Source organism: Parasteatoda tepidariorum, chromosome 12 (genome assembly GCF_982258835.1).
Source record: "Parasteatoda tepidariorum strain Cologne lab strain chromosome 12, Ptep-v5.0, whole genome shotgun sequence".
Taxonomy (NCBI): domain Eukaryota; kingdom Metazoa; phylum Arthropoda; class Arachnida; order Araneae; family Theridiidae; genus Parasteatoda; species Parasteatoda tepidariorum.
The window spans coordinates 34,312,767-34,329,725 of record NC_141766.1 but is presented as its reverse complement, the minus strand read 5'-3'; the positions used below and the strand labels follow the sequence as shown (position 1 = coordinate 34,329,725).

At 27.2% G+C, this 16,959-nt stretch overlaps 1 protein-coding gene across 4 annotated transcripts in view; it reads left to right on the top strand.

Moving 5' to 3' along the window:
- Window positions 1-16,959, top strand: part of LOC107454184 (cysteine-rich venom protein AnHyalC) — an 81,752-nt gene that overhangs the window by 21,174 nt on the left and 43,619 nt on the right. The window contains exon 1 of one of the 4 annotated variants that reach the window (XM_043041030.3): window positions 4,791-4,977. The exons of 2 other annotated variants lie outside the window; for them this stretch is intronic. The gene's annotated coding sequence lies outside the window, so the exon portion shown is untranslated. Of the gene's footprint in view, window positions 1-4,790; window positions 4,978-8,453; window positions 8,886-16,959 lie in introns of those variants that run through there. One more of the 4 variants, XM_043041034.3, reaches the window with a different exon arrangement.

Sequence of the window (16,959 nt, the reverse complement as noted above, 5' to 3'; positions counted from 1 at the left end):
CAACGCACCCTATTTACAGCATCTATAAATTTGAGAAAGATTCAAATTTAAATTATGTCTTTAGTTCAGGAAATCAAAAGATTACTTCTAAATATTAAAACTATTAATTCATATAATTTTCTTTAGTTTGAAAGTTTATTTTGGAAAATCATATGCAATTTATTTTAAACAATGTTTGCGAAATAAAGCGCTTTAAAATATCTATTTTTTTATAAAAGTTTATTTTAAACATTTTACTTCTTTTCCGCTAATTAAGATTTAATTTATAAGCACTTTAATCAGTTTAAGCGGTATTTTCTTAGTAAAAATGATTGTGCTTTAGAAATTACAAACGAATACAATGAAAGAACAAAAAAACAACCAAACAAACAAATAAACAAATAAATAAAAATCTAATATTGATCAAAGCCCCAATACTCTCCTCGCACTTTAAATAATTCCGGATCGAATTCCGGTAAAAAGTACCGGTACTCATAGTGCCGGTACTTTTGACCGTAAAATTCATTTTTAAAATCCACATGTTACGGAGCAAAAAATCTGATATACTGTAATTTTTACAGTAAAAATTACCATGAAATCATTAAATCACTTAAATTAATACATATTAAATTAATAATCACTTAATTAAATACATATTACAGTAAAAACTACGTTATAATATTTTACAGATTTTATGGATGATGCACCGAAAGTGCCAGAACTTAATTTTGTAATTTGATCCGATACTTTTACAGTGTACATAACTTTCCGTAAAAACTGGAATACTATTTCCAGTTTCGAACTGAAGTATTTTTTCAAGATACACATTTAAAATCAATTTTTTTAACATTCTTTATCTTTGTAATGATGACGTTCTCCAAATAAGATTGCTACTTAAAATAAGACGTTGCGATAGTTTTCAAAATCGTTACTAACGAAAAAGTTAACTAATACGAAATATTAGAGAAAAACTGTAGAACTAGAAGGAAAAATAAATAACTATTTATAATGTAAATCTAAAGAAAGTATTATTACATTTTTAGTGCAAAAATGGTGGTTGAAAGTTAATTTATTTATTGAGCTATTTTTATATAATTTAACATTTATAATTCATCACAGACATCAAAATGTATTTTCTGATAAAACTTATTTCAATTTGATTTAGTAGAACATTCTAAAAGTTCATTTATGTGATAAATATTACAATTTCAGTTCCAAAAAGTGATAAACTAATCTACCAATGAAATAAATAATGTCCTTCTTTAACAAATTTTTTTTCAACAAAATGCATCCTAGTACACAAGTATACCATCATATTTTAAGATTTTTGCCAGCATTCATTTTCTTCCATTGAAATAACAAGGAGAAGCGGAGGTTAGAAAATTTCTCTCTTGATTCGCCCTCCAGTCACGCTGCTTCATTCTGAGGAGAAAAATTACCGTGATGGGCGCACTCTATTTTCATTTCATTTCTACGGTTTATGCTGATTTTGTACAGATGCAAACTGCATTTATTTGCAGAAGACTTTGCAATACGTAAAAGTTACCAAGAAATTTCGATTATAAGTTTGTGAAGAAAAGAAGAAATTTCAGAAAGTGAGTTGCTGAAATTATTTAGTTTGAGATAGAGTTAGCCGTGTGAAAAACCCCTACACTCTGTAAAGAAACGAATATCTTGGTTGAAATCAGAAATTTTAGAATAAAATTTTATGAATAGATGCAAGTAATTCCTGCTACTAAACTACAGAAACAAATTAAACTTTATTTAAACATTTTGGATTTATTTTTTATACTTGCAGAGTTAAGGTTTGTAAGCTTTAAAACTTTTTATGAAACCTTATTTTGTTTGCTGTTCTAAGTTGTTGAAGCTTTGAATAAGCATAAGGAAATTTTTTAACAGTTAAAAGTCTTTGTATGTTAAATCAAAAATATTACTTAAATGGCATTTAAGAATTTAAAATAAAAGACTACTTTTTGCATTTCTTAACTGCTATGCCGTTTTAAGCAATTGGGCATTGAAAAGTTTATAAGATGGACTTTGCTTCATTATTCTTATATAATACGCAATATTATACAAAAATATCATTGAGTAATCATAATAAAACTCCTCAACTTTTAGAAGTTTTCGTATATTACGTCAAAAATACTGACGTTTAAGAAGTTAAAATAAAATGCTACTTCTTGTATTCCTTAACAGTTATGCCATTTTAAGTAATCAGGCATTAAGAAGTTTGAAAGTTTTAATAAGATATTTATAAAGACTTTGTTTCACTATTCTTATATAAGAAACAGTGTTGTATAAGAAATGCCATTGAGTAAACACAATGAAACTTCTTAACGTTTTGAAGTCTTTGTATCTTAAGTCAAAATATTAGTATAATAGCGATCTTTTAAGTTAAAATTAAATACTACTTGCATTTCTTAACTGTTATGAAGTCTTTAATGCCAGTTTAAACAATCAGGCATTGAAAAGTTTTTATGTTGAACTTTTCACCACTATTCCTTTATAATACGCAGTATTGTGTAAGTAAATTTATATAAGATTTATTCATATTTAGGATTTTAAAATATGATCTTCAAACGAAGAAACACATAGAAACTAACATAATAAAAGCATCCCTTTTGCAAGTATTTCATACGTGTAAAAAATACGGGTTTTATAGATACATACGAGGGTTGCTATTTATATTTCTGGCCTTGGCAACAGTAAGTATTGCTAGGCGACCGCAGACGATTTTAATCGAAAGTTTGATATTTTTAAACATAAATTCAGCAGACGATTTACCATTATAGCTTCATTTGTGTTGTTGACAGTAAATTGAAAAGTTCTTCTCCTTCAAAAAATGGAATTGAATCGTGAACATTTTCGTGCCATTATTTTTCATAACTTTCGACGCGGATTGTCAAGACAAGAGTGCTTCGATGAACTTAATTCTTCATTCAGCGATAAAGCGCCATCCTACAGCACTGTAAAAAATTGGTATAACGAATTTAATCGTGGTCAATGTTCGATCCAGGACGAATCCCGTGCAGGTCATCCAAAATCCGTTGTTGTGCCAGAAAAGATCGATGCTGTGCGTGAACTGATAAAGCAAGATCGTCATGTGACATACCGTGAGACAGAGGCGTCTTTGGACATTAGTATGACTAGAATCAATTAAATATTGCATGAACATTTGAGAGTAAAAAAAATTTGTTCGCGTTGGATCCCGCATAATCTGACAAACGCTCAAAAAAAGGCTCGTGTCGATTGGTGCAAGGAAATGTTGGAAAAATACTTTCAAGGTACATCAAAGGCTGTGTATAACATCTACACAGGTGACGAATCATGGATCTATGCATATGAGCCGGAAACAAAACAGCAATCAACTGTATGGGTCTTCCAAGACGAGGCAAAACCAACAAAAGTTGTTCGAGGAAGAAGCACATCGAAACAAATGATTGCCTGTTTCTTCGGCATTAACGGTCATGTGGCAACAGTGGCGTTAGAGCAGCGCAGGACGGTCAATTCTGAATGGTACACGACCATTTGTTTGCCAGAAGTCATCGGAGAAATTCGAAAAAAGCAGAAGAACAGGCGAATCATTCTTCATCATGACAATGCGAGCTCTCACACATCGACTCAAAGGCATTTCTGACGGAGCGAAAGATCGAACTGATGGGTCATCCACCGTACAGCCCTGATTTGGCACCCAATGCCTTCTTCTTATTCCCACACATCAAAAATAAATTACGTGGACAACGATTTTCGAACCCCGAAGAAGCGGTTGATGCATTCAAAACGCATGCTTTGGAGTTACCTCAATCGGACTGGAAAAAGTGCTTTGAAAATTGGTTCAAACGCATGCAAAAGTGTATTGATCATCATGGAGAATATTTTGAAAAACAATAAAACCAATTTCGATCCTACATGTTTGTTTTTTCATTATTAGGCCAGAAATATAAATAGCAACCCTCGTACGTGTAAAACATCCAAACATTTTGGATAGAATTCGTACATTTGAAGCAGAAATTTTAAAAATAAATTTTGCGAATAAATGGAAAAAATTTCCGAAACTAAGCAGTCAGAATTATTTTTTCACACTTTACAGATTTAATTTTACAGTGAAAGAAATTAGGTAACGATAAAGAAGGGCAATTAAAAATTTTGCAACGTGATTCCATATTATACGATGCATACAAATAAAGAAAGTCTGTCATCGAATAAACAAAGCGATTCCCTAACAGCTAGTAGTTGTTATATATTATGTCAAAAACAATACTGGCGTGATATTTCTGAAGTTATGATAAAATACGATCTCCTGTAACTCTTAAATCATTATAAGTAATTTTAAACAATCAGGCATTGAAAAGTTTATGAGGTGTATTATGCTTTTCAATTATTATATTATACGCAGTATTATATGAAATAATTCTTTTTTGCCAGGAAATGATGATTATTTTCACAGTATTTCCATCCAAATAAATCAAAAATATTTGATTTTGACATTTGTTTTTTAAAATAACCAATAAAGGAAGCCAATAACAAACATATAAAGATTTATAGACAATTGTGAATTGAAGTTTCGCTAGTGAATAAATAATGTCAATTTTTTTAAAGCTTAAAAAATAAAAGTGTTTTTTTAAAAAAATAAAATCCTAAACTATATTGCTCGAATGAGATTATCTTTTGTTTAAAATAGCTAGTACGCATAAAAAGAAAACCAACTTTCATCAGGTAGTGTACTCTTTTTTTTCTGGAATTTTTATAGTGCTTAACAGTACACCTGCTCTTTCTGTTTCAGCTAATAAAAATTCCAATCGAATTGAGCTGTTTTGGTAATTGTTATATTTTCGATAGAAGTAGTGTGAAAAAAATAAAACACAATTTAAGAGTTACGATTATGAAACGTGATATTTATTTTCTTAAATAAGTGTTGCGCTCCAGTCTTTTGCTATGGATTAGAGCTGTTAAAAGATCTTGAAAATCATACTGTTCGCAATTTCTGTTTCTCAATTCGTGAGTAATTTTTTTTAGATTTGTTGCAAATTATTCATATTACTATTGATTCAAATGTTCTAATTGTAGATTTTATGAAATTATAGGCAAATATTTTTTAAAAATTTATTTTTTCGATGTTAAATTAATAATTCGTTCAGCTTATTAAATCATTATCATAAGCTGTTTAAATCATAAATAAACTTGCTTCACTGTTATTGATAACTACTGTTACATTTGATTTAGATATTCTATTGGCAAAATTTATTAAATTACAAGTAGGTATTTATTTGTTAATTTATTGTTAGTAAACTAATAATTCTTCGATCAGCTTATTAAATAATTATCATTAGCCCTTTAAATCAATAATAAAATAATAAGCAAATATTTTTATTCATACATGTTTCGTTGTTAAATTAAAAAGTTATCGTTCAGTTTATAAAATCATTATCATAAGCTTATTGATAAATAAGCTGTACTGGTATTGAAAGTTAATTATAATTGACTTATATTCTAGTGGTGGAGTTTATTAAATTATAACCAAATGTTTCTTAAATATTATCTTTATGGTTATTAAATTAATAATTCTTTGTTCAGCTTATTTAGTCGCAATTATACGCTTTTTAAATCATTAATAAAATAACAAGCAAATATTTCTTGAATATTATTCTTTTCGTTGTTAAATTAATAATTCTTCATTTAGCTTTTTAAATCATCAATAAGTATAGTTATAGAAAATTATTTATGTTACAATTGACTTAAATTCGAATGGCGGATTTTATCAAATAACTGATACTTCTTGAGCATTATTTTTATGGTTACTAAATAAAAAATTCTAGCAATGCAGTAAAAATTTAATTATCAAAAACGAGATTATTAACAAAAACATTTAATTAATTAACGAAATTTCTTTATATTATAATATTCAATGTATAAAAATACACTCAGTGAAGTTTTTTTTAATAGAGATGATACCTTGAAATTTTAAACATGCATAAAAAGAACGTTTCTTTAAAATTTGAGTCCAAATTTTATTAATTAATTTATAAATGCGTTTTAAGTTTCCTAACAATAAATTAATTTACTATACAGCTGTTTGCTTAATATTTCGATAATTTTGACATCATTTTATTTTAAAAAATTTCTTTTTTAAAATTCCTTTTCAAAAATTTTTGAAAGAGAAATTCCATTTATATTTGTTTTTACAGTATAGGTGGAGTGGACTGTTGTCACGTGGAATAATTTTTTAGGAAAGTTTATCAACTCGTAAAAGATTTAATAGCAGAAATGTTTTTAAAATTTTTCAAATAGGCTGCTTGAGTCCTAGCATAATTCGAAATATTACCTAATGTTTGGTTGACTTCTAATTATAGTTTATTAAAGAATTATATTGCAAATTATCCTATAAAATCAATACTAAAGGTGAACAAATTATTATTAAGTAAATTCGTAAGTAAATAAATAAATAAATAAATAGAAGAATAAAGAAAGAAATGTTTCTCACCACAAATAAGGAATGTCTTATTCCAACTTATGTTGGAATAGCCAACTTTGTGCATTTCTTCGGAAATTGCAAAATCGATTTTTTTTCTTTTCTTGTTATGCAGCAAATTTTAGTACGAGGATTTCGGTGTCATCTTAATTTAATAAATTTTTGGTGCCATCTTCTTTATTTCCTTGAATATATAGACTTAAATATAGTTACTAATGTGCTTATAATACTTATAAATGCGTATGATAACAAGCAATTTTTCTTTTGCCAAAGTAGTTTCAAATTCCGATTCCCGAATTATAAAATTTCCTAAATTTACTACGTTAAAATATGCACCATAAAAAAGGATAAAAAATAAAATATTATACCTAGTGAAATTTTTTCGGAGTGATTTTGATTTGAACATGAGTTATAAAATAGAAAATCTGATTTCTCTAAAGTTGTATAATTTCAAAGTCTATTGGATATGATTTATAAACTTCGAATGTGCTTATAAACTATGAATAGTACTTGATTATGTTTATGTTTAACTGTAGATCTCTAAGATTGTGCATAAAGGTATACAGGAATGGTCATTCTTGATCTATGCTTCTAAAATCCTGATCAACAATAAAGTCAAAAAAGCTTGCACATTAGGAGGAGCAAATTAATACACTGTAAGAATTTTTATTCAAAAATTACGGTAAGAAAACCCAATTTGCAGTCTGTTTATCCGATTAACGGTAAAGTTTACAGTAAAAAACATTTTTTTACCTTTATGATTTCAAAACCGTTTATGATTAGTATCGTTAAAAAATTATAAATACAAAACTATACGCATTTTTAGCCATTTAAAACTTGCTTTAACTCGATGCGATTGACAAATTAGCCCTCTAGGCTATAATATGTACCAAGCTGCAAGGAACTAAGTGGCTTGGATGGACCTGGTTGGTGTGATAAACTTCTGGTAGTTTAACTATATAAGATGGTAGCAATTAATAAACGGTTTTTCTTACAGTGAAAAATTTGAATACCTTTATATTCATGGTTGTTTGACTGTTTTGTTTAAATGTGGTAAAATAACAACTAAATAAATTTTATTTAAAATTTTTTTCAAAGAAATTTCTAACAGTGTAAGAGTTTCTAACAGAAATTTCTAACATAAAAAGCAAAAACGCAATCAAAATTTAAAAAATCGCTATGGAGAAAGGTGTGACTGAAATGTTAAAACCTGTTGAAAGACAAGTATTAGAAACACCTCCATCTTGTCAGGAATTTAAAGTGTTTTTGAATTTTTTCTTCCCCAATAGTGATTCGATAACGTTTTTGCTTCTTTCTCTTTCATGTTTTATTTGAGACCTCTAATGTTAATATTTTTAATTACATATTCGACAAGGATTCTAAGAGTACATTTCAGGCAATTATTACGGATTTGCTTCTACATACCTTTTCATGTACCTCTTTAGGAGTTTCAATCTTTAAGTAATCTATTTTGTGATGACCTTTTGTATTACTTTAGTAATCAATTTAGATTTTATTTAAATAATGTTTATGCAGCTACCTAAAGGAAGAAATAACAAAATAACTTCGATAATTGAAAACGTGATAACTTCGATTGTGAATTTTTTTAATGCAAACAATAGTGAAGTTATGAAAAGTTTCATTTTATCCTTCCCCCCTAGTGATTTGACTGATGTTTTGGTTTCTTTATCACTTAGATATTATTTGAGACCCCAAATGTTGACATTTTTTAATTTAATTTTCGGCAAGGATTCTAAAAGTATATTTTGAACACTTATTACGGAATTACTTGCATATACCTCTTCATATACCTCTTTTGGAATCGAAATCTTTAAGCAATTTGTTTTGTGATTAACTTTTTTTATTTTGGTGTTCAATTTAGATTTCATTTTAATAATGTTTATGCAGCTCAGTAAAAGATGAATACCAAAATGACTTCGATAATTGAAAACGTGATTCCTTACACTGAATTTCGCTCATGCAAGCAAAAATATTCAGAAATATTAAGTTTATCATTTATGATTAAGTATGAGGAAATAATACATTTTCATTTTCTATATCTAGAAATTAGTTTCAATCTTTACTCAACTATCAAAATATTGTCGTTGAATAATTTGAAATCCCGAAATAGTTTTAATAAATCATATTTTAATCAAAAACAAAAGAAAGATCACAAACAAATGTTTTCAATTTAATATTAGAAAAAGATTGCGAAAATGCAATATTTAGAGAAATGTTTGCTGAAAGAAGTAAAAATCAGGCAAATGTTTATTTATATGCGAAATTAAATATTTTTTAAAATTAAAACATATTGAAATTACTGCCTCAAAAATTATTTTATAGAAGTGACTTGAAAGTTTCGCAAGCTTTAATAGCTGATTTAAAACAATTGAAATAAACGTTTTGTCTGTGGAAGTGTTACAAGTATAAAGTATAGGTATGTTTATTTTTTATTTTTAAATGGAACATTTAAATGAAATTTTTGTTTATCAAAAGAGTGGCAAAGCAAGCATTGAAAAAAATGTTTAAAACCACCAGAATATGGTAAAATTTACCGTTACTCTATGGCAATACTAACAAGCTCAATAATTTTTACAGAAGCTCTTTAATAATGATTTTGGTGAAATTAACAATAAAATAGTGTTTTATAATAAGTGATAAAATTTGGTATTTTTATCATAATATCTCAGAGTATGGCTTAAAAATCATTTTTTGGTGGCTAATTTTACTTTTCAGTTTTGTATTTTTTCCACATGTGTAGTAATAAGAAATATAATTCTGAAAAATAGAATTTCAGGTTAACCGTCACCATATAAAAAGAAGAATTACTAAATGAATGGTTCAGAGCTCGTAGATATGGTTTTTTTTAATACCAAAATTATGTTTTTCTTTTTAGAAATATCATTACCATACTGTACGATAACTTTAACAAGAAATCTTTTCTCTTAGAGTTATGAATGGAGGAGTAACATTTTCATTATTTAAGTCTTTTAAAATAACTGATATTGTCTAATGTCAAGATTGCTATTTTGAACAATACCTTACTATATTTTAATTTTTTTCAGCTGTACTTTACTCTTTATTAACCGACTGAATTTTGTTCGTAAAGATGTGATCACCGTGTTTATAAAAAAAGTTGTAGTTTTTTAATTTCTTATTTACGTGATTATTTTATTATTATTGAATAATTAAGTTGATATAAGTTATAGAAAATATTGAATTTGTTATTTTCGTGTTCCGTTGGTAACAGATTTCTTCTTTCTATAAAATAATTTTCAATAACGAAATAATTTATACCATATGTTAACTGTTATTTTGTTCCGGTGTTTGCAGGTTTTTTCTTTCTATAAAATAATTCTCAATAACGGAATAATTTATACCATATGTCAACTGTTATTTTGTTCCAGTGGTTGCAGGTTTTTATTTCTATAAAATAATTCTTTATAACGGAATAATTTGTAGCATATGTCAACAGTTATTTTGTTCCAGTGGTTGCAGGTTTCTTCTTTCCATAAAATAATTCTTAATAACGGAATAATTTATACCATATGTCAACAGTTATTTTGTTCCGGTACTTGCAGGTTTCTCATTTCTATAAAATAATTGTTAATAACAGAATAATTTATACCATATGTTATTTGTTATTTTGTTCTGGTGGTTGCAGGTTTCTTTTTTCTTCAAAATAACTGTTAATAGCAGAATAATTTATACCATATGCTAACTGTTATTTTGTTCCGGTGGTTGTAGGTTTCTTCTTTCTATAAAATAATTCTCAATAAGGGAATAATTTATACCATATGTCAACAGTTATTTTGTTCCAGTGGTTGCAGGTTTTTTATTTCCATAAAATAATTCTTAATAACGGAATAATTTGTACCATATGTCAACAGTTATTTTGTTCCGGTGGCTTCAGGTTTCTTATTTCTATAAAATAATTGTTAATATCGGAATAATTTATACCATGCTAACTGTTATTTCGTTCCAGTGGTTGCAGGTTTCTTCTTTCTATAAAATAATTCTTAATAACGGAATAATTTAACCATATGTCAACCGTTATTTTGTTCCGGTGGTTGCGGGTTTCTTCTTTCTATAAAATAATTATTAATAGCAGAATAATTTGAATCACATGTTAACTTTTTGGAAAGTAAAAGTTGTCACTAAAAGTATTGTCGATAAATATAGGATTAAAGGGACGAAGATAATACTTGCTTAACTTTTTCTAGAGTTCTTTTATGCAAATCAACATCGTATGTGATCAAAAAATTTCTCCCTTTTTACATTTTTGAAATTGTCAAAACAAATTCAACAAATTAATCATTCCATTTGTTAAAATTTTTATTTAGTAATATCTATAGAATAATAGTAATAAATTTATTTTTGCAATATATATTATGCATTATTCCTACACGGAAAAAAATTGTCTTGAAATTACAGTACTGTATGGTAATGATATTTCTGGTAAAAAACCATATTTTTGGTTAATAAAACTAAAATATACGGTATTGAAACCATTCATTTGATAATTTTTCGGTTCATATGGTAACGGTTTACCAGAAATTCTGATTATCAAAATTGTAGTTTTCATTACCTCCCATTCAGTATAAAATACAGTACTGAAAAGTAAATTTAATCGAATAAATGATTTTTATGCCACTTTCTAAACTAGATAAAATTACCTAACTATACCATACTTACCAAATTTTATCCCATATTATAAAACCATATTTTATTATTATTTTAACCAAAATAATTACCAAAGCACTTCAATTAAAACTACCAAGCTTTTTGGAGTTCCAATAAAGCCAGAAACACGGTAAATTTACCATATTCAGGTAGTTATGACTAAATTTTTTTCTCAGTGTACACTTTCAGAGTAGTCGGTTTAAGTTTTAACAGTAATATTGGAACTCTAAACGATAATGCAATGAAATTAGCTGTAAACCTAATATTTATGTCAAATCAATATTTTAATTCAAGTTGAACTATAGCATTAAGTATTTAAGTTCAGAAAGGATGAATTTACCCTAAAATATGGTTCCCACTATATTAACATTGCTGTAAATTTTAGCGATATTATGGTTACCAATACTGGTAATATAACAGTATTTGTAAATTTGAGGCTAAAACTTCCAACATAGAAAAAATGACGAAATTAATAAGTATTTGCCTTGATCTTTAAAATACGAGCCAATTTTTCCCCTTTGTTTGTACTTTTGATGTTTTATAAAAAGAGGTATTTAGCACAAAAAAATTGCTTGATAAAAATCTCAAATTCAAAAGAACTTTTGTGCTTAATATAAAGTAACTACTTCTCTCTTTTTCTGTCATATTTACTGTGTTAATATAGGAAAACAAATAACGAACACTATAAAAAGAAGAGTACACAATTTTATTTTTGCTTCAAGTTTGCAATAACTCCAGCTGCTACTATTTAAAAGCTATAATCAAGTATATAAGATCGAAAACACTGCGAAAAATATCAGAAAACGCTTTTATGAAATGAAAATTTTACTAGTAGCGAGAAAAATTATAACCAAAAAATGTGTGAATTTTAATTTTTGTTTCTGACACTATAAGAAAATAAATACTCAAATTTCACGAAGCTTTCTTATTTTTAGACGAAATCTTTTTCTTATATATGCTCCAAACAAACATTTCGTCAAAATGACAAAATAACTGTCGTTACTACTCCATAGAAATGAATTTCGTCAAAATCATAGAAATATTTTGTCATTCTATTTTGTTTGAAAAAAAAATCTCATGGCACCCAACTTTTTGGACAAACATTTTATCGTGTGCACCATATAGCTGGATAAATGTTGCCAAAACGACGAATAAAGACAGATAAAACAGAGAGATACTTTATACACGTACTCGAAGCGGGGTTCGAACCCGTATCTTCCAAGTTCAAAACCAACTCCTTAACCACAATATAGTCCAACCGGATTTTTCAGCCTCTATGTCAGTTCTTTATTCTAGTTTCGTCATTCTAGTTAATACTCTCCCACAATGCACTATAATGAGGTTTCGAGTTGAGGAAACATTTTCGTCCTATATTAGAGAGTTCACGTTTCGTCACAAATCACGTGATTTTGTGATAAAATGTATCTCAAAATTAACGAAATATACGTCAAGGATTTCTGAATCGTCAAAAGTGTGAATTTTATTTCTGATAGTGAATAGTATTTTTTGGCTATAATGATGGGATATCTAATAAATATTGAAATTACATGAAGTGTTTTTTCCTTTAAATTTATCCAATTCTGAATCCTTTTAACTTATTCAATTATTAATTTTCTTAAATTTATTCAATAATGAACTAAATAATAATGAGTAGGGCAATTAAAAATGTTAGAATCTAATGAATAGCACGTGAAAAAATTATTTAGGGAACTAATAATTTGTTTAGTTGAGTTAGAAACTAATAATATTGGTTTTTTGCTAATTTAATGTTTAGTAAACTATTTTTGCTTCATATTAGGAAGACTTTTGCCTATTATTTAGCCTATTATTAAGATAATTTTTCGTTTAATCTTTCCTTTTGTAACCAATTTTTAAAGACTAATAATCATGTAATTTTAAATAGGGATGTAAGAAATAGTGATTTGGTCGAATAGCCGAATATTTCGCGGCAGATAATCAAGATTCTTTTTTTACGAAAAATAATCATTAATAAATATTATTTTTATACGTAAATAAGTTTAATCATTATTGAAAAATAATCAAAACTTAGCTGAATTAAAGGGAAAAAACTTTAATAAAAATGTTTAAGATAATCAGATATTAAGATAATAAAAAATATTTAAGATAAAAAAAACTGACAAGCAGCTATTAAAAAAACTATAATTGAAACGTTGAAAAAAAAAAGAAATAGAAAAAAGTATTGTATTAATTCTTAAAACAAAATTTTAGTACTAAAAATAATATTTTTCGCGAAAAATTATCCAGTAGACGTTAAAAGAGACAATGGCTTCTAAAAATGCAGGGCTATCATAAAAATGCCGATAAAAGAGAATATATGCAAAAGAAAACCTAAAAAATCAAAATTGATCTTAAATTTTGAACGAAAGTTTTAAAACTGAACATCTCAGTTTTCCAATTTTCATATTTTCAAGAAAAATTAAAAGTTTAAAAGTCTAATGGAAACCTTTCTACTACCACGTTATAATGAAAAGTTTTTTTTAAAAAAAGACATATTATTGCCTAATATTAAATTGTAATTCTGGAATTGAATAATCATGATTATGGCAATTAAAGATGCTATTATTAAGAATCTACTGAATATAATTTAAAAAAAGTATTTAGGGACATTGTTTGTTCTGTTTTGTTTAGCTGATAATTTGTTTAGCTGAGTTCAAAACAAATAATAGCATTTTTTTGCTAAAATAAATGTGTTGTAAGCTAATTTTGTTTTATATTATGATGATTTTTGCCTAGTTATTTTTCGTTTTGTCCTTTATTTGTTACTAATTTTTAAAGATATATTATTGCCTGATATTAAAATTTAGAAAACTACATGAGAAATTTTTATAACCTTTAGATTATTGTTATTTAAATGACATTTAAGTCAGTAAGTGCTCTGATCTATCTTAAAAAAGTAATATTTTAGTAAAAAAATTGTTGCTTTTGAGAAAAAAAAATTCAAAAATCCTTTAATATTTTATAATTTAAAAAAATTGTATTAAACAATAATGATATATAATGAGGTTATTAATATTTCTTATGACACATTAGTTAAAAATTTCATATTTTATAGCACCGAATCAATATTGTCGTGAATAATTTCGTATTGTTTTGATAGCCATTATTTTATTCAAAAATAATGATTTAAAGTTAAAAAAAAGAGCACAATTCTTTGAGGAAATGAATTTTTAAAGCGAGATAATTTGAAATCATTTCTAAATTTAAATTTCAAGGTTTTGTTTCGAAATAAAATTGCAGTAATAAAAACAAGTTTCGGATAACAATTTGCTGTACTGACATGCCTCGCAAATTCTGCAAAGCTTGAGAACCAGGTAAAGTATGTACATTGATCCGCTGGTTGGTTTTTCTTATACTAAATTGCAGTTTAAATGGTTAGCCTTAAGTCTGCGAATTAATTTCTTCATATAGTATTTTATGATACTAAATGAGATGCAATACCTACTTTTTCTGATTAAACCGGCATTTTTTAAAAAATGAATTTGAGTTTTAGATCCTCAAATTGCACTACGGAACAATTTATTTTTATTTTCAGTTGCTTTCTCTCGCCAAGCCACAGTTTTTTTTCTTTGAAATTACATTTTTAGTATTTTTTTTGTCAAAATGTACAAGTTTAAAAAAGTTATAAATAATAGACAAATTTCTATGACTAAAATTTGATAAATTTATAAGGGCAGTAGCTCACATCATCAGAATTAAAATTGAAGAGCAATCAATGCCGATAAATATATCATTATACTCCGCTAGGTGTGATTCCCTTTTATGAACTGTTTCTTCGTGTGCTTCCTGACAGGTCATCACAGAGAAGAGCCCCTTGCGGCGTGTGACGACATTCCCAGGAATGGCTTTTATCCAGATTACCACCTTAATTATCTTAGAAAATTGTGACAATGCTAAAGAGACCTCGTGTTATGTATAACGTTTTCAAAATTGTGCATTCCTACAAAAAATACACTAAAAATGTCATTAAAAAAATCTCCAGTTTTAGGAACTTAACTAATTTAAGATTTGAAGCAGGACCAAATACTATATGTTTTCAAAACATTTGCTCCTTAGTCTTAATGAAGATTCCTTTATCGATAGGTAAAATATGATCCCAAAAATATGAACTGACGATTGCAAGGTTGAACAATTTCATTTTTTTGAATAATTCACCCTCCTCTGAAACTATTTAAACTATTTAATTTGCATCTATCAATCTATCTATTTATCTATCGATATATACATAGGATTCCCACCAGCTATGAAAATGTAATCTTCTAATATGTCCATATATGATAATATAAAGTATAATATGAACCATATCATATAATATAAAATTTAATATGATGGAAAATATCCAAATTAACAATTGCATAATTCAAGTCATGGCACACATATAAAGTTATTAATTGCCATTGATTACACCTAAAAAGAACTATCACATATTATATTATATTATAATTATCTAAATATTATAAAATTCTAAATAAAGTCAATTCTAAAAGAGTAAAAAGTAATGTTTTATTGATGAATATGAACACGAATGCAAGGCACACCACAACATGTAAATTTGAAATTCCATTCTTTAAAATAATTTGTATCACTTTCAGTTATTCCATTTAAAATCTAATTGAGCTAAAACCTAACCTACGCGTAAAGCAATTAAATTAGTATAACAATTTTTAATGCATAAAATTCGATGCAAAACACTATTTTTCGCTGCTATTATGTAACTTCTAAACATATTTCAAAGCGACAATTTCGATCTCCATGCAAATGAAATTGTAGAGCATTTGGCAACAGTTGTCGCCGTGCTACCATATTTTTAAATGCTACATATATATTTAAAAATTACTGAAAAATGCATCCAAAATATGTTCTTTTCCATCAAAATAACATAAAATTGGTCAGTGATGCCATGTGTCTTTCAAAAAAAAAATATTTTTGTTTTTAAGCAGAAAAACTTAAATTGTATTTTGTAGTTATTTAAAAAGCCAGTTTTTTCGGTATTGTATTTATGATAGTATTTGTTGTGTTTATTTCAAATATGTTGCGATGATCTGATAAATACACCTACTCAGCTGTAAATGCGTTAAATGCAAGATTTAATATTATTTGTACGTCATTGTCCCTGAGAAGTATTATTTTTACGATCAGAGGCAAAATGATCTGGAAATGTCAATTTTTTTTAAATGACGTAAAACAAGTATCTACACTTCTTATGATATAAAATATGACACTTTCAACGTAATTATTTTTTTATAGATGATATACTGGTAATAAGGAGTTACAGACTCAAAATAATTGAGCTTTATACAGAAAAATATTCACTTTAATGTTGTTAAATGATAGTCATTTAATCCTTAATTTTATTAAATATTTTTTTTAAATTTTTAAATTACCTTTTAAAACATAGACGTACAAAATTTAGGAATTGTTTTTTATTATTTGCATGGCAGTTACCTGGGAAATGCTCCAATCAAGTACATTGTTAAATTTTATAACCTTCCCTTTTTGACCCAATTTCGAATTTCCGCTACTAATACTCAATTTCATAGCCTTGTAATTTCGAACACAATTCAGAAGACAAGGGAACTCTTGTATCAAGTATTGGGAAAATTTGCCTTTTTGGAGGACTTTATGATGGAACTAATACGCATTTGCTTTACATGGAGAGGAAAGCTGCGAAAACCTCCCACGGTTAGCCTGGCAGCAAAGGGACTCTAACCCATGATCCATCTACCACTGGCGATATTTCACGTCAGTGCTGTGGTCGGTGCGAGCCGTGTATTGAATTCGTATCGACCAGCCATCATGGAATTCGAACC